Below are 18490 nucleotides of genomic sequence, written 5' to 3' on the forward strand. Positions count from 1 at the left end.
GTGACATTTCATGATATGGGCCTTTTTCCCAGACCCACTAAAATCTCTTTTCTTGGATCCAAGACCTCTGGCTTCAGGGCATTCTGTTTGACTTCTCCCCTGAAGAAATTGTCCTTTTCTGCTGATAACTGACACCTCTATAGTCAAACATCCTTTATTCTGAGTGCTAGTTAATTATCTGTCTTATCTTTCTTGCCTTTTATTGGTGTACTGATTCCTGCATTCTCCTGGAGAGTTTCAGTTTTGTAAATCAGTGCCCTAGCTATTAAATATGGGAGGAAGGGCACTGGAAAAATTAATGTCCCATATTACAAGCGGCCAAGGAAAGTTCTAAAATTCTGAACCTTGAAGACTGACAAGGCCAACATGGGTGCTGGGTCCCCTCCAAGTTCCCCTACCCTTCCCTAGTTCCTTTGTGTGGCATGATTGTTGTCTGATATGGAGGCATGGGGTTCACAGGGGAGACCCACTGCTTTAGCCATAATAGTAGAAAACTGTAAGAAAGGATTCTCAGGGTATAGCGGGGTTGCTGTGTCCCCAGGGAAATTGAGGACCTCATGTGGGCTAGAGTAGCCCACTGTTGGGGAGATGAATTTGTGAAATTTGTGGGGTTTTTTGGTTTGTTGCTTTTATTGTGGAAAATAGAGTTAGGCAGCTGCTCAGAGTAGGGCAGTTAGTTGCAGGTGGTGGATTGGATTGCGTTCCTGCTTAGGAGGGGCCATTCTTTTGCTAATGGCTGCACAAAAGTGGCTGGAAGGGTGCTGGAGTAAGGTGGTGGGGACAACTAAGGCTGGGGTGACTGGAGGAAGTATAGAGTAGAAACTAGTTTCAGATATTCAGATATCCACCTGCTGCACCAAAAGAAGTTTTACCCATTTGGAAAATATGGGGTAGAAATAATATTAAAAGGATTAGAACTCTTCTTTAGAAAAATCTTAGAGAAGGAAAAGGGAATAGGGTCAGATAGAAAAGTTTGGAAAATAACAAACCACAGGTGTGGACCTTGTTAATTATCAGTTCCTTTAAATGAATTACAGCTCCACCAAGGAGAATGAGTGATAGGATTATGGGGGATGGAATGATGGGATTGTCAGGGATAGGCCCTCTGGCTACCTCTCCCCTTCCCTTCCCCTAAGACTTGAAAGTCACATAGGCCCTCCATAGGAACCCTGGTCAGCAAACTGCAGCTCAGAAGCCTCATGCGGCTCTTTGGCCCCTTGAGTGTGGCTCTCCCACAAAATACCATGTGTGGGCACTACCTCAATAAGGAATATATTACCTACATATATAGTTTTTTTAAGTTTAAAAATTTGGCTCTCAAAAGAAATTTCCATTGTTGTACTATTGATATTTGACTCTGTTGACTAATGAGTTTGCCAACCACTGGTTAGGAGTAGTGGCTTATTGCCCTCCACTGGTATATAAAATGTTTTAAGAAAAAATATTTTCTATTTAAAAAATGTATGTGTTATTTCAAGAGTCTTTTGTTAATTCTTTTTATTTGCTATTTCATAGCCCTGTGATGTTGAGAGAGGAACTTTCCCAGGTAAATATTTAGAAATAGATTTTACTAAAGTAATTGACAAGTAGGTAGAAGCCTTTCCTATTAGAAATGAGACCACAATAACAGTTATTAAGAAATTGCTATATGAAATTCTTTCCAGATTTAGCTTGCCCATTCTAAGGATGGGCCTGCATTTGTATCCAAGGTCTCATCTCACAGCTAGTGGGAAAGGCACTCAATATTAATTGGAAACTAATTTGAAATTACATTGTGCCTACAGGCCCCAAAAGTTCAGGGCAGGTAGAATGCATGAATCAAATCATAAAGGAAACTTCAACTGAAACTGTTTTTGAAACCAGTGAAAGTGGCTCTCCTTAGGGCGAGGTGCACACCCTCTCACCCCTCCAGCACCGACAGCACTGTCTTCCCTTTGATCTGGCATGGGCACAAGGCCTCGGTGCATTCCTAACTGGCAGATGGGCGAGCGGCGGCGATGAGGACTTGGTCGTACAGAGCTCAACCTGCTGCATGGTGACCAAGGACAAGCTTGTCAATCACAGATGCCATTGTTGCAGCACACCCCAGCCTCAAGGCCAGCATGAGGCAGCAGAGATGGCCCTGAGCCCAGAGCTTGCAAGCAGGCCTCCCACAGCACTTGCACTGAGGAGTGAGGATCCCTCCTCCCCACCTGCGGCTGTGAATTGGCCCAAGCTTGCCGCTTCCTGCAAACCTCGACCTCCATGTACATCTATGTTGTCAACTTGGCACTTAGCACAAGGCTGCTGGCACTGCTACTGGTGCTGCCCATGGTGCTGCCCATGATGCTGGCCACCCGGCTGGTCCACAGGGAACACAAGAGCCTCTGCGTGCCGGCCTGGAACTGTTGGGCAGATAAAATATATTATGTTCACTTTGTTAAAAATGGCGCTGCCCACGTGGAAGCTCGTCTCCCAGTTGATGATATTAGTTGCCCTTCCTGTTTGGGATGGGCGTGATTATATTAATGTGTGTTGGGGGCGGGCTGTGGACAGGCAGGATCCTTGTAGCCTGAGGCTTGGTTTTAGGACTAAGCCTTTCTCACCCTTTTTGTTGTGGGGTGGTGCACTCTTATGAGGAATTCCATTATGCCTCAGATAAGTGACTGTATCAGAGACTTCCTTGTTTGTATATTGGATTAAAGGCTTGGATTTCTACAGTATAAATGAGGGCAGACCTGGAGCTTGCTCTCTTGGTTCCTGAGATTAGCATTAGAGAGGAGAGCAGAGAAGGCCATGTGGAGGAGGCCAGAAGAAGCAGTCAAGATGGTGGAGTGCTGAGTGAGAAGCCAGTTTATGCAGAGTTTGTGCAGGGAGAAGGAAGGAGTTGGGGAACAGAGGTGAATAAGTCTGGTGAGCTAGAAACCTTTGGTTCTAGGAAACTCAGATAAGTCAGTAGCTTTGTGAGCACTGAATGAGTGGGTTTTGGAGCCCAGTGTGTGTTTTTACTTGTCTGCCGGGTGCAGGCTAGGATTAAAGATGATGGCCCACCAGTTCTTGGCTCTGTTGTTTCATTACTGTCTTTCTGAATCTAATGTGAACCTGCATGGGCCAGGCGGCTGTGATGGTGACCGTGGCTACTGGCTTTACAAGCACCTACCGTGCCTACCTGACACTGCTCTTTGGGGCCAGCATTGTGGGGCCTGGTGTGGTCATCGGACTGCTCTGCATGCACCTGGCCTGAGCCTGCTGACTGTCGGACCTCCTTCCTCAGATGCAGCGGCTGTCCAACCCCAGAGTGCTGCACCTCATCCTGGGCATTGTGTTACTCTTCTGAGCATGCTTCATGTCCTTCTGGATATAGCAGCTGCTGGCCCAGTACTTTGGTGTCCAGCTGCTCACACCCCATGGCAGAAGTGCCAGTGCATGGGCACCCAAGGCTTCTGGCAGTGCCCCACCTGCTCCCAGCATGCCTTTGGCAGCTTGCTGTTCTCCAGCAGCCAGCTTGGTTGTCACTAAAGATATAAGGTATGGCCTGACCTGTGGTGGCACAGTGGATAAAGCGTCGACCTGGAAATGCTGAGGTCGCCGGTTCGAAACCCTGGGTTTGCCTGGTCAAGGCACATATGGGAGTTGATGCTTCCAGCTCCTCCCCCCCTTCTCTCTCTCTGTTTCTCCTCTCTCTCTCCCTCTCCTCTCTAAAATAAATAAATAAATAAATAAAATTTAAAAAAAAAAAAAAAAAAAAGATATAAGGTATGAAAATACTTTTGAAAGAGAAACGAAAAAAGTAAGTTGTTATAGCCTGACCAGGCGGTGGTGCAGTGGATAGAGTGTCGGACTGAGATGCAGAGGACACAAGTTCGAGATCCCGAGGTTGCCAGCTTGAACGCGGGCTCATCTGGTTTGAGCAAAAGCTCACCAGCTTGGACCCAAGGTCGCTGGCTCGAGCAAGGGATTACTTGGTCTGCTGAAGGCCCACGGTCAAGGCACATATGAGAAAGCAATCAATGAACAACTAAGGTGTTGCAATGCTCAACGCAAAACTAATGATTGATGCTTCTCATCTCTCCTTTCCTGTCTGTCTGTCCCTGTTTATCCTCTCTCTGACTCTCTCTCTGTCTCTGTAAAAAAAAAAAAAAAAAAAAAAAAAAAAAAGTAAGTTGTTATAAAAGCCAGTTAATTTTATGTAAGTTGCATAAGGTTTGTACAGGTTATAAGAAATTAATCAATAGCATTTGTTTCTTCAGTAAACTGTATTACTATTAGTGAAAACATCAAGTCTACCTATTAAATATCTGTTGCATGTATAGGCTGATATTCCTACTCAACAGCCTCATGCACCTTGTTAAAATGAGTCAAGGATTTGACTCAGGATATAAAACCAGTGGAAATATAGTAAGGTACCAAATAATTGAAAAATTACTATTAATATTTTAGGAGGAAAAGTCAGGCTTCTTACTCATCCTTTCATTAGAGAAAGGAGGGAGAAGAATGCAGAAGCTTCCTGGCTTGCAAGGCTGACTGGGTCATTTAGTTTTAACTATAGAATAAAGGTTATCTGAAGAACTTTCTTTCCCTTTCAAAATAGACAAAATTTACATACCCTACACTGATTTCAACTCTTCCTCCCTTCCTGGAATCCTGAGAGTAACATATACCTCTAGATAAAGGAATGGGAGGTAAACACTAGAAGATTTGTGAATGTCTTTGATATGTAAAACGACATCATTATTGTGTTGCCTTATAGGTTTTAATATGTAGGAATGTTTTTATAGATCCTATAGACAAATGTTATAAGCTTGTTAATGAATTGATTATTATGTCATGTTCCCCTTCCTTTTCCCTTCCCCCTTCCTGTATGTGATCAAGTCTATATAACGAGCTGCAAGGCTATTTCAGACATGCACGATTTGGGTCAGCTATACCCCGTGTCAGTCATATGTGGCCAGCTTAATTAATAAAACTCCTCAAAAAATTCATTTGGACTTGGTGTCTCTATGTAATTCCACAGAAGTAAGTTCCAGGAATGCTACTTTACAACAGTTGAGACTTGACTTTCTGGCAATTGTTGACAGTTTGGCCCCAATAAATCAAAATTCTTACAGGTATAGAAGTTTGTTTTTATTTTTTTACATTGACAAATGACTGCTTTTTCTACTGTGAGAAAAAAAATTATATACTACATATTATTTGCTATATATGTATTATTACACATCTTCATATATTATTTAACCATCTCCCTTGTTAATGAATAACGTAGTGTTTCCAATGACTATTCTTGCACCCATATCATTCTTAAGTATACCTGAAGAAAAAATTTCTATGACAGGTCAAAGTTGTGAGCATCTTATTTTTTTTTCTGGATGACCAGCCAATTATTTCCACATCATTTACTAAATAATTCATTTTCCTCTCATCTATCTGATATACCAACCACCTTTATTATAAGTGAGATTTCTCTATGTGTTTCAGTCTACTTTGGTACTTTCTACTCTGACCCCTGAGTAGTGTGTATATGTATTCACGCTCCTTGCTTTGTAAGATAATACCTGGAGGGGGGTCCCCAGCATTATTTTCTAGTCTAGACTATTCTCAGTTATACATTTTTCCCCATATGAACCTTAGAATTAGTTTGCTTTTGAAAAAAAAAAGAAAAATCAGACAAAGCATAAAACAAAAATACAAAACCTTGTATCTTTTACAAGTTCAATTTATAGATTTCTTTAGGGAACATCAGCACTGTTGTGATGGCCCTCAGCACTGATAGGCCTTTCCATTGTTCAGATTTCTTGTGGGGCCTTCCACGATGTTTCTAGCTTACTCATAGGAAGTTAGTGTGCCCTTGTTAAGTGCATTTGTTCCGGTCTTTGCTGCGCTACTTCATTGTATTTCAGGCAGGTGGTCAGGTGTATGCAAGCACAGAGTATTTACACCTGCCCGGGATACTGCTCTTTTGTCATTATGCAATAAGCCTCTCTATTCCTAATGCTCTTTTATTTTAAATTGTTTTATTTCCAGTATTAATATAACGATAGTGCCTTCTCTTTTTTATGCAAATGTTTCCATTTGGTCCAAGGCATGGGAAAGGGCTCCAGGGTGGTTAAAAAGCTGCCTAGTGGTTACAGGGAGGGGCTCAGGCAGAAGCCAGACACCAGAGGGGTGCAGAAGGGCCCCTCAAAGGCCTCTGGGCTCCTAGTCGTGCTTAAGGGTGAGTCTTTCAAATAGATACTTGCCCAGCCCAGCCTGGGGGCCAGCCAGTCTGTGGAGGTGAATGAGGTGACTGCCCACCTTCTTGATGAGTTCCACCTGCTCATCCAGGAGGACGTGCTTCTCCAGGAAGTCACAAAAATGGCGGTGGGGGGGGTCCTGTGGGGCAGAACCCAGGGCATGCATCCAAACGGCTTGGTTCAGGTTCTTCTCCAAGGCCATGGTGGCTTCCATGGCATCCTGAATTTTACCCCATTCATCTTGGGATGGCTTCTTCATGTTTTGGAAGAGGGCATGGCCACTACGCTGGTTTTGAATCTTTTTTTTTTTTTTGTATTTTTATGAAGTTGGAAATGGGGAGGCAGTCAGACAGACTCCCGCATGCACCTGACCAGGATCCAACTGGCATGCCCACCAGGGGGCAATGCTCTGCCCATCTGGGGCGTCACTCTGTTGCAACCAGAGCCATTCTAGTGCCTGAAGCAGAGGCCATAGTGCCATCCTCAGCGCCCAGGCTAACTTTGCTCCAATGGAGCCTTGGCGCGGGAGGGGAAGAGAGAGACCGAGAGGAAGGAGGGGGGGGGGTGGAGAAGCAGATAGGCGCCTCTCCTGTGTGCCCTGGCTGGGAATCGAACTCGGGACTCCTGCACGCCAGGCCGATGCTCAACCACTGAGCCAACCAGCCAGGGCTGGTTTTGCATCTTGAAGAGACGCTCCACGACCTTGAGCTTTTCTTCTGCCAACTCTCAGGGAGCAAGTGGACCCCAGGCGCCATGGAAATAGAAACCTAGAGAGGTATGTGTGGGAGGCCCACAGGTGCAGGTTGACAGTAGTCTCCATGTGGGTGGAATAATTCTGACAAATTTGGGAGCTCATGGTTCTTGGCATTAAGGAGTTAAGCTCAAAACGCAGTGGTGGCTGGTCTTGGGGCCAAGGACGGTTCTGAAAGTGGCGACTGGAAAAGAGGTTGGAGGGTGGTCAGAGGCTGGAAAATGAGGTGTCCCTGGGTCTGTTCTGTCCAAACACTGTTGAAGCCAAACACAGATCTAGGGGACAGCCAAGGGCACTGCCCAGCTTTCTTTTGGCTGGTGTTTCCCTAATACACCTTCTCCCATTTTCCACATTTCCCCCCATTTTCCACTCTTCAATATCATTTTAGGTATACCCCCCTCTTTTTTTTTTTTTTAAATACTTTCTAGGTTCATTTATTTATTTATTTATTCATTTTTAGAGAGGAGAGAGAGAGGGCGAGAAAGAGACAGAGAGGGAGAGAGAGACACAGAGAGAGAGAAGGGGGGAGGAGCTGGAAGTATCAACTCCCATATGTGCCTTGACCAGGCAAGCCCAGGGTTTTGAACCAGTGACCTCAGCATTTCCAGGTCAATGCTTTATCCACTGTGCCACCACAGGTCAGGCTACCCCCCTCTTTTTTAAGTCATAATTGACAAATAACATATTAGTTTTGGGCATACAACCTAATGACTTGTTTGTAAATATCACAAAAAGACCACCACAATCAGCCTAGTTAATATCCAACTACATATAGTTACATGTGTGTGGTGAGAACTTTTAGGATCTGATTTCTTAGCAACTTTCAAGTATGCAATAAAGTAACATTAACTACAGTCACCATGCTGCACATTACATCCCAGGGCTTATTATTTTATATGGGAATTAGTACCTTTTGATCTCATTCACTCATTTTGCCCAACCCCCCAACCTCTGCCTCTGGCAACACCAAATCTGTTCTCTATATTTATGACTTGGTTGTTGTTTTTTCTTTCTTTTTTTAAGATTCCATATGGAAGTAGGGTTTTTGTGGCATTTGTCTTTCTGTGTTAATCATATTGTTGCGAGTGGCAAGATGTCCTTTTTCATGGCCAAATAATATTTGTGTGTATATGTGTGTGTGTGTGTATGTATGTGTGTATGTCACATTTTATTTATTCACTATCCACTCATCCATGGATGGACACTCGGGTTGCTTTAATGTCTCAACTATTGTGAATAATGTTGCAATGAACACAAAAATTCAGGTATCTTCTTCAAGTTAGTGACTTTGTTTTATTCAGATAAATACCCAGAAGTGGGATTGCTGTGTCATATGGGAGTTCTATTTTAAGTTTTTCGAGGAGCTACCATACTTTCTTTCATAGTGGTTTCACCAGTTTACCTCCAGAGATAACATCATTCTGGTGCTTTAAAAAAATGTCAATTTATCAGTACATGGATTCCCAGCCAGCCCAGCTACCATACATTTGAAGTCTAAACCCTCTTGCAATACGGATGGAGGTTTCAGTTTCTTGGGGGAGGGTTTCTATTTTACCCAGGACTCAGAAGATGAAGAAAAGCTCTTTGTCTTCCTGAGGTATTGGATAGTTTTCTACCCTTTCACTAGGGTGGTGGAGTTTCCAAGACCTCGGTTTTATGCAGGGTCTTAGTTTCAACTCCCTGCCTCATGTACGTCTGAGCCTTCATCTCCTGTGTCCATGCAGGCAAAAAAATCTAGCCTGTCGTTCTCCCTGTCTGATAGCACGTGGCTCCCTATCCAGTTACAGCATCGGCTCACCCCCTTGCAAGTCTGGTTTTCAACATCCTTTTCGTTTATGCTTTTTATCTGCCACACTTGCCTGTGCCATGTTTTAGGCTCCTGAGGTTTCCCTTTCCTCCCTGAAAGCTTCAATATGCATTAAAAATATTGTTGTATTTAATCCAGATTTTCTAGGTGATGATAGCCAGAGATTTTTCTTTTTAAGGTATGATTCTGTTCCAGTAGGCCTCTTCTTTCTATCCTTAATTATAGTTCTGTTCATCCAGTCTTCAGGTGGTTCTCCAGGTTGATTGTCTTATAATTTTGTTGTAATTTTGATGTGGTTACAGGAGGATGTGAGTGCAGAGCTGACCTACTCCACTATCTTGACCGGAAGTCCAGCATGCATAAATTTCCCCCTTTATCATAGTCTTCCATCTTGATAGTGACCCATCCAGCTAGCCACTCATTCATGTAGTTGTTTGGTATTACTTAAGCACCTAATATGTGCTAGGTACTGGTGACACAAAGATGACTGGAACATATATAGAAAAGCCAGTGGTACCCCTTCCATACATGCACAAATGGTACCTATGTGAGGTGATGGGTATGTTAATTAGATTGACTGTGATAATCAATACATAAGGTATACTTATATCAAAATACCACACTGGATATATATACAATTTTTGATTTGTCAACCATATCTCAATAAAGCGGGGTGGGAGGAGGCACCCAGTGAGAGGTTGAGTTGACCAGAAAAACTTCTTGGGAGGGTTAGAACTTAAACTGAGCAGTGAAGAGGATGAAGGGAAAGGAGACTGAGGTCTATTGAGCTCTAAGTATGTGCTGGGCACTGCTCTAGTGTTGAGGTACACAATGGAAGGAAAACTCTACCTTTAGAGTTTATAATTGAGTGGGGGAGAGCCAGAGACAGACTAGGAAATGGTAGAGCAAGGGCAGTGGGTAAGGTACAGGTGGTCAGGGGAGCAGAGAGATGGCTTCAAGGAGGAGACGTTTGAGCCTCATGTTGAAAGACGAGTGGCAGTTACATGATGAAGCCATGAGGAGAGGGGCTGACAGTCTAGATTGCACGCAGTTCAGAACGTCTATATCAAAACAATAATGGTTGCTGTTTATCTAGCATTACTTGATGCCAGCTCTGGGTTTTTCGTAGACACCCTTTATCAGACTGAGGTCAGTTTTGCAAGCTCATCAGCTGAGCCAGAAAGGGCCGATGAAACAAAAGAGTGTCCTTTATCATGATGCAGAAAGCAACCAGGTGAAGCGTCAGATCCCAGGAACCATCCAGACCAAGGCAAGGTCCATGGACTCGTCATGAAAACCGATGTTGTGATTCACTGGATGGTGTTAAATTTCATTTTTCCAGTCCAAGTTACATTAGCTCCATTCGCTTTAAAATAAATTTATTTTCTACCTTCAGAGCAAAGCACGGACAAATTAGCAGTCTAGTGGCATGCCAAAGAATACACAAGGACATCAGAAATGTACGTTTTACCGGGGACTCCAAGAACAACCTGAACTTCTGTGATTTGCAGAATTCAAGTGCAGGTTGCAGGCTGCCTTTCTGCTACCAAATCATCTTGGAAAAGTCCTGAAAAGAGCTGCAGTTTGTGCACACTGGACTATCTGTCTAGAATTAAATTAAGCTCAATAGAGCTGGAGATGGGGAGACCATGACTGATTTCACTTCCACCAAGGGATGAATGCTGAGCAACCTCTATACCAGCGGTTGCCGTACAAGGAATTATTCAGACCTTGGAGTTCCTCCCAGTCCTTGGGTTGTACTGTAGTAATAATGCGGTAGTCGGCTTGCCTTGCAAAAGAGAGGGCAAGGTAAAAAGGAGAAGGCATCTGCTATTTCTACTGAGTTAAGCCTTCTAAAAATATTTTTCTTTTAGTAACCACTTGTTATTTCAACGCTTTGATCTTTTACTCTGAAAATAGGACCTTCGAAACTCTCCTACCTCTGTCCTGGTATTTTGCTAAATGGTGATAATGCCTGAACCACAGAGGTGGAGACTTCATTTTGGAGACAAGGAGTTGTGGTGAATACAAGAAGAAACATTCTAATTATTCTCATCCAGGCTGAAGAGCTACATTTTCTTCATTGAAAACAACAACAACAACAACCAAAAAACTGCATTCATTCCACTGAATCTAAAGAAATACACGTTAAGCTCAGTGATAAATCCTACAGTCCATGCTATGTTTAGCGCTTCAGTGAACTGTCAGCTGATCAAAAGGAAAGACAGGATTCTCTCAGGAACCAGCTAACTTTGCAATCAATTTCACAGTAGTCAGACTGATGTCTGCACCAGGCAGAGAGGACCCCATGAGGGTTTTTTGTTTGTTTGTTTGTTTTTTCCTGCATGATTATAGAGTCTTGAAAGCATAATGGCTTTCCAGGGGATTGCTTTATGAAAATCACTGGGCTGAAGTCTGTTATAGTGTCAGGGGGCTCCCCTTCTTGATTAGGAGAGTCTCATTTCTCTCCTCTCCACCTCTCACCTTTTCCTCCCTCCCCTCCCCCACCTGCTCCTCCTTTTCTTTCTTCTTCTTTTAAATAAGCTTTATCCTTTCTTCTTAATATTATAAAAATAAATAATGCTCATTCTAGAAGGTAACTCTTGCTCCAGAACCAAACTTTATTTTGAAATCTGACTCTGTTGCTGACTAGCTGTTACCTTGCAAAAACTGCCCATCCAATATACCTCAGTTACCTGAGTGTTAATGGCTGTGCTAATGCTAGTTACTGCCCAAGGCTGATGTTGTGTGGCTTTCATAAGACATTCATGAACACATGGGTGTGCCAGGCACAGTGAGAGCTCAAAATATTCTTCTTTTTTTTCAGAGACATTGAGAAAGAGAGAGTCAGAGAGAGGGATAGTTAGAGACAGACAGACAGGAACAGAGAGAGATGAGAACCATCAATCATCAGTTTTTCCTTGTGACACCTTAGTTGTTCATTGATTGCTTTCTCATATGTGCCTTGACCATGGGGCCTTCAGCAGACCGAATAACCCCTTGCTCGAGCCAGCGACCTTGGGTCCAAGCTGGTGAGCTTTGCTCAAACAAGATGAGCCCGCGCTCAAGCTGGCAACCTCAGGATCTCAAACTTGGGTCCTCCGCATCCCAGTCCAATGCTCTATCCACTGCGCCACCGCCTGGTCAGGCTCAAAATGTTGTTATTAATAAAAATCAGAAAGCCTGATCAGGCGATTGCACAGTGGGTAGAGCATTGGCCTGGGATGCAGAGGACCCAGGTGTGAAACTGCGAGGTCACCAGCTTGAGTGTGGGGTCACTAGCTTGAGCGTGGGATCATAGACATGACCCCATGGTCACTGACTTGAGCCCAAAGTTCGTTGGCATGAAGCCAAGATCACTGTCTTGAGCAAGGGCTCACTGACTCGGTTGGAGCTCCCTGGTCAAGGCACACATGAGAAAGCAATCAATGAACAACTAAGGTGCTGCAACTATGAATTGATGCTTCTCATCTCTCTCCCTGCCTGCTTATCTCTGTCTGTCCCCCCACCTCTTTCTAAAAAATAAATAAATAAATAAATAAATAAAATCAGAAAAATATAAGTAGCTGAAACCACCTACAATCTGACGCTGGGGAAGACACCTTGCCTTCAGGTGCATTTTTACATTCTGGAGTTTTCAAATGAAGGCTATCCAGCTAGTTAATCAATATGTATTTAGCCAGACACCATGCTACATAGTGAGAGGCATATAGTTATGGTTTAAGTCAATATTGGATGACTTTTGTCAGGTGAATACTCTTTCTAGTATTTATTCCCTCATCACTGACTCATTCAAAGATAATTTTTATACCTGTAATGTGCCAGACACTGTTCTAGGTATTGGAGGCACAGCAGTGAACAAAACAAAAATGTTGCTTTCATGAAGCTTACGTGTGTGTGTGTGTGTGTGTGTGTGTGTGTGTGTGAGAGAGAGAGGGGGGGGGAACAAACTAGTAAAATAAATATAATGTGTCATGGTGATAAATATGGGGTAAGTGGAGTATGGTGGGTACTTTTGGAGGTGTGCAGAAGCTTGAAACTTAAAACGAGATGGTCAGGTCTGGTCGAGCACAGACCTGAAGGAGGCATGGTGGTGAGCCCTGAGGCTGTTGGTGATGTCAGTGTTTCCCTTGAAGGTAACAGCCAGCCCTGAGGCGGGTGGCGCAGACGGAAGGGGTAAGGGAGCCCCTGGCTTGTTTGGGCAACAGCAAGGATGTCAGCGTGGCTGGGGAGATGTGTGCGGAGGAGAGCAGAGGGCTGAGATGAGAGTCCGACGGCCGCCACATCACAGGGGCTCGCAAGGCGCTGCCAGACTTCTCTGCCCCATCACAGGCTCATCAGCCCGCGATGTGCTCTGACCATGGCATCCGAGAGCCACCGCTGACGCGTGTCCTTCCTTAGCAGAAGCTCAAGGGGCCAGCATCTGCATCTCCTTGTTCCCCCCCCCCCTCCCACAATGTGCTAGAAAGATGCCACTTTTAAACTTGAAACTTGAAGTCTGGTGTGAGGACAATATGGCCTGAAGACAGATTTTAGGCCACCTGGTGGGTATGTAGTATCACATGCTTTCTTTCCAGATGGTTTCCGGGCTGGCCTTGTCTTGAAGTTGTGTGTGCAAAGCACACGTTATATAATGCTTCTAAAAGTTGGGTTGTCCAGATGAAAAAACGAAGTGAGGGGGACGCTGCTGGAACAGCTAACCTCGCCCTCCCCCATGCCCTGCTCTTCTGAAGGGATCATTGCCTCCACCACAGCAGGAGCAGCTCAGTTTGTCTGCTTGCCAGACTGCCTCCACCCTGATATAGAAGCCATGCTTCACCATGCAAATTTAATAATGTCTATTTGCCATTTCAAGCCCGGTAGTGGAAAAGTACAAAAATACATGGAGAGTCTCAAAACACTGAGCATCAAAAACATTAGAAGGAATTTTTCACTATGTTATAGAGTTTATGTGTGGTGGGATAGTGGATTAGTGCAGCCCTATACTGGTTTCAACTCTAGTTGTAGCAGATTAAAGATGGCCAAGGATGTAGCAGATTAAAGATGGCTGTGATGGCCCTGGCCGACGGCTCAGTGGTAGAGCGTCGGCCTGGCGTGCGGAAGTCCCGGGTTCGACTCCCCGCCAGGGCACACAGGAGAAGCGCCCATCTGCTTCTCCACCCCTCCCCCTCTCCTTCCTCTCTGTCTCTCTCTTCCCCTCCCTCAGCCGAGGCTCCATTGGAGCAGAGATGGCCCGGGTGTCTCTGCCTCAGGCGCTGGAGTGGCTCTGGTCGCAACAGAGCAACGCCCAGATGGGCAGAGCATCGCCCCCTGGTGGGCATGCCGGGTGGATCCCGGTTGGGCGCATGCGGGAGTCTGTCTGACTGCCTCCTGTTTCCAGCTTCAGAAACAAACAAACAAACAAACAAACAAAAAATAAATAAATAAAGATGGCTGTGATGAGGTCAAGCTCAAGTTCTCTTTGGGTCTGGGCTGGCTGAAGTCATCCAGAGGTTCCAGGGCTTCACTGTTAGGTCATAAAAAGCCCTGCAGCTCTGCCTGGCTCTCTTAGGATCCTCTCTGGGAGCTTGGCCATCATGGATGCAGTCCAGCACCTTGACGCTTCCATACTGTGGGTGCTCCAGGCAACAGCCCAGCAGGGTCCAATCTTTCACCCCTCCCCACCACAGCAGCAGATGAGTGAGTGAAGTCATTCAAATCCTTCAGACTAGCCCATCTCTCAACTGAATGCCACCCAGTGACCTCAGTCAATGCCCCATGGAGCAGAAGAACCACCCACTGAGTTCTGCCAAAGTCCTCAATCCATAAAACCATGAGATATAATGACTGTTGCTTTAAGTGTTGGCTTAATTTGTTCAGTGGCAGTAGATAACTGTGTATGTGCTTGCTATTATTGCTGTAACAAACTGCCACCAACTTAATGCCCGAAAAGAACACAGATTTATTATCTGGAGCTCTGGTGGCCCTCAATGGGTCTTGCTAGGCTAAAATCCAGGTGTTGGTAGGGCTGCGTTCTTTTCTGGAAGCTCCAGGAAAGCATTTGCTTTCTTGCTTTTTACGTTCCTCGACATGTGGCTCCCTCTCACCGTGAAAGCCAGCAATGGCTGGTCAGGTCCTTCTCACATGACACCTCTATGACACTAGCTCTTCTGCCTCCCTCTCCCACAATTGAGGGCCCTTGTGATTACCTGGGGACCACCTCTCCAGGTAGGGTCTCATTATCTTCAGATCACCTCATCAGCAACCTTAACTCCCCTTAGCCATAAAATATAACACATCACAAGTTCTGGAGAGTAGGATGGGGACATTTGAAGGGGGGGGGGGCATTCTGCTGACTATAGAGTTTGTGAGGTCTTACAGTATAGAAGGTGTAAGCTAGGTATGACTCTCCAACATATAACAGAAACCTGTTACACAGCAGGCACATCTAATAGTAAGTATTCCAGGATGTAGAACTATGAATAAGATGGGAGATTTGTCCAGAAGGAGCTCGTGCTGTCAAGCAGGGGTCAGCAAACGGTGGTCCACCAACTATTTTTGTATAGCTCGCAAGGTAAGAAGGATTTTTACATTTTAAAGTGGTTGAAAAAACTCAAAAGAATAGTACTCTGTGACATGTGAAAACCACAGGTGATGCGATCTTGTGTCTGTACAAGTTTTATTGGGACACAGTCAGGTTTATTATTGATGCATGGTCTACAGTGGCATTCATGTTCCATTGATGGAGGTGACTGGTTGTAATAGAGACCACATGGCTGCAAAATCTAAAATAATTACTGTTTGCCCCTTTATAGAAAAAAACTTGCTGATCCTTGACTCATCATGACCAGTAGGACTTTTGTGATAACGGAAATGTTCTCTTAGTTGTTGGATAGGATAGCCACCGGCTTTATGTAATTATCACTGATTTCAATTTCCAGAGCCACCCATGACCAGCAGCTCCTGCGTTGGGCAGCTCAGAGCTAGGGAGATTATGATTATGAAGGTGCTGATAGTGATGCGATCATTTCACTAGGTATTGGGAACCATGCTGAGAACAAGGATGATGCTCCGTTTTACAGATGAGAAAACTGAAGCTTAGAGAGATTAAGGGACTCGCCTAAGGTCACACAGCTAATTAGAGGCGACCCCGCCTCTGTAAGATAACACATAATACATCTTGAATTACAACCTATATCAGAGTGTGAGGAGAGCTGGGAAAGAAGTAAAAACGAGGCAGGGAAATAAATGGGGAAAGAACACCTGATTGGGGAAGAAAGCAACATCCTCATGAGTGCCGAATTTCTTAAGCGGGACTTTGATGTTTGGCAGGATATTGATGGGTTGCTATGTGCTTGTAAGCAAGGAGGACGCACTGTCCTACAGAGAGGTGTGGTGTCAGGAAAGTGAAGGGATCTTAAGATATTGGACAGCGGTTCCGTTTGCAAACCCACATGAGCTTCACGAGCCAAGGGCCACAGACCTAGCCTGGACAGATGGGTGAGCTTCCTCTTTTCTAACTATGAAAATGACTGTATCTCCCTTTCACGTGGACCAGACGCGTAGTATCAAACTTGAGTTTCACTATAAGCAACAGTAGGAGAACTTTGTAATATGAACATTTGTGTTCAATATTCTCAACCCCCGACCCCCACTCCTCACCATCCAAGCCTGATTTCTGTTCTTGTTTCTTTTGCGATCTTAATGTTTATTCTTGTTCATGTTTTAATATAGTTTTATTCTAGGCTAATTTATTGAAATGCTCCTTCAGTCCTATTGTGAATGTGTCTGGGTAATAAATAACAAAATAGGTTCAAGTTGGGTGAGGATCTAGGGTGAATGCAAGAAGATAAGTCTGAAAAGATAAGCCCGTGTCAGGCACTGGGCAGGGAGCCTCAAGCAGGCTGGTGGCCGTTTTCTGCCTTAAAGACACAGCCCTCCGCCAGCCAGGTGCACTCCCAATGCCCTTTTCTCCTGCAGCCTTGGCTGGGATCCTGGCAGTGCCCCACACAGTTCTTGGAAACCTGGCAGCGACTCTAATTCCATCCCCTGCTTGCCCCCTTGTTTCCTGGACTGGCTCTGATGTCTGTTGGCGTCTTCTCTTGAGTGTTAACTCCCAAACGTCCTTGGTTTCAATCTTGTTTTTGGCATCAGAGAACACACTGGCTTTCTATAATCTCTCTAAAGCACACCCTGATCGGGTCACTCCCCTCCTGGGAGAGTTACACTTGGTCTCCGATGAAAGCCCAGTTCATTAGCTCAAGGTCTTGATTTACACCCCAGATATACCTCTCCCTAGCTACGTGACTTGGGCAGGTTATTCAGCTTCTCTATGCCTCAGACTCCTCATCTGTAAAATGGGAATGACAATAGTATCTACCTCTGAAGGTTCTGGTGAGTTAGCCTGTGTAAAACTGAGTTAACACGTGAAACATGAGAACAGTCCCTGGCACAAAGTAGGCACTCTGCATGTGTGTTAGCCTTATTGTCACAAACTTCAGACTCATCTTTTTCCAGTTCCTCTCACACAGTTTTTGGTTCCACGTGTCCTGAATTACTTGCAGTTTCCCATATGCCCACCTGCAGCCTGTTCCCTCTTACTTCTGGTGTTTTGCACAAGTTCCCTCTCTGAAAAGTGTCTGTTCCACTTCACCCCAGCTCTTTCTCATTCTTACCTCAGCTGAGATGCCACCTCCTCTGGGAAGCCATCCCTGACTATCCTCCACTCTTCCTCCCCCATGTGTATTTTTCTGTGTCTCCCTAGAGACCAGGGACTATGTGTGGCTCACTCTTGTAGGAACTATTACATTTTCTGGTACAGTAGGTACACATTAAACTGTTATTCAAGGAATGGATGACTGCCCTGGTCAACTCAAGGCACACTGAAGACATAAAATGTATGCATTAGAATGATGCAAATCTGAAACAAGGTAACAAGTTTTAACCTCGTATAGTAATTTCAAAACTGGAGCGACTCTTAAGCGGTTTCTACTATTTCCACTTGGTGGCACCACTTTAGCCAGTAACCAACAACAACCGCCAGCCTGTCTCAGGATCTGTCTCAAATTATTGGAGTGTTTCAGGAACTTGTGCTTTGGCTAAGTGCTACCACCTTACATACTTGACTAGAGCTGAAAAATTGATGGGTGGTAGGAAAGTGGGGAAGAGCAGGGGAAGGCTGGAACAGGAAATTGGACTGTATCAGGAAGATTCATGGATAAGAAAGGTCCATGAGGACCTGGGGTCATGGCTCGAGGTTAGCTGAAAATCCAGAATGCCAAACTCAGTTCAGAGGGTGGGGTGCCATGGAGGCTGGAGAGGGAAATAAGCAGACAAGACCAATTCAGCAACCACAGATGAGAAAACATTCTGAAATGGGGCACCGGATTCCATCCAGGGATCCAAATGTTGGAGCAGGAGGCAGGGCTGAGGCGGAAACCAGTATTCAGTCCAGAGGGCTGGCCAGACCTGCTCAGTAAGGCTCCCCAATGACCATCACAAAGACGATTACATATAATATATAATGTTTACTTCAAAGTGGAGAAGGCATTTGGGTTTCCCAGTGTAGGTGCTGAGAAATTTTCTATGCTTCCAGTTACAGAGGAGAATTTTTTGTGTTGGTCCTCTAACAAGATGAGATGGTTACTAAGTTGTGGGGTGATGGGTCATAAGCGACGGCCACTGACCAGAGCTCCCTGCTCCAGGTGTCACCTTCAAGTGTGCACCATTCTGTACGTATATGGG

The 18490-nt window shown here is 44.8% G+C and overlaps 1 pseudogene; it reads right to left on the reverse strand.

Moving 5' to 3' along the window:
* Nucleotides 1-6174: 6174 nt before the first annotated feature.
* LOC136308999 (ferritin light chain-like) lies at nucleotides 6175-7065 on the reverse strand (annotated as a pseudogene).
* Nucleotides 7066-18490: the final 11425 nt, after the last annotated feature.

The sequence above is a fragment of the Saccopteryx bilineata genome, chromosome 6 (genome assembly GCF_036850765.1).
Source record: "Saccopteryx bilineata isolate mSacBil1 chromosome 6, mSacBil1_pri_phased_curated, whole genome shotgun sequence".
Lineage (NCBI taxonomy): Eukaryota > Metazoa > Chordata > Mammalia > Chiroptera > Emballonuridae > Saccopteryx > Saccopteryx bilineata.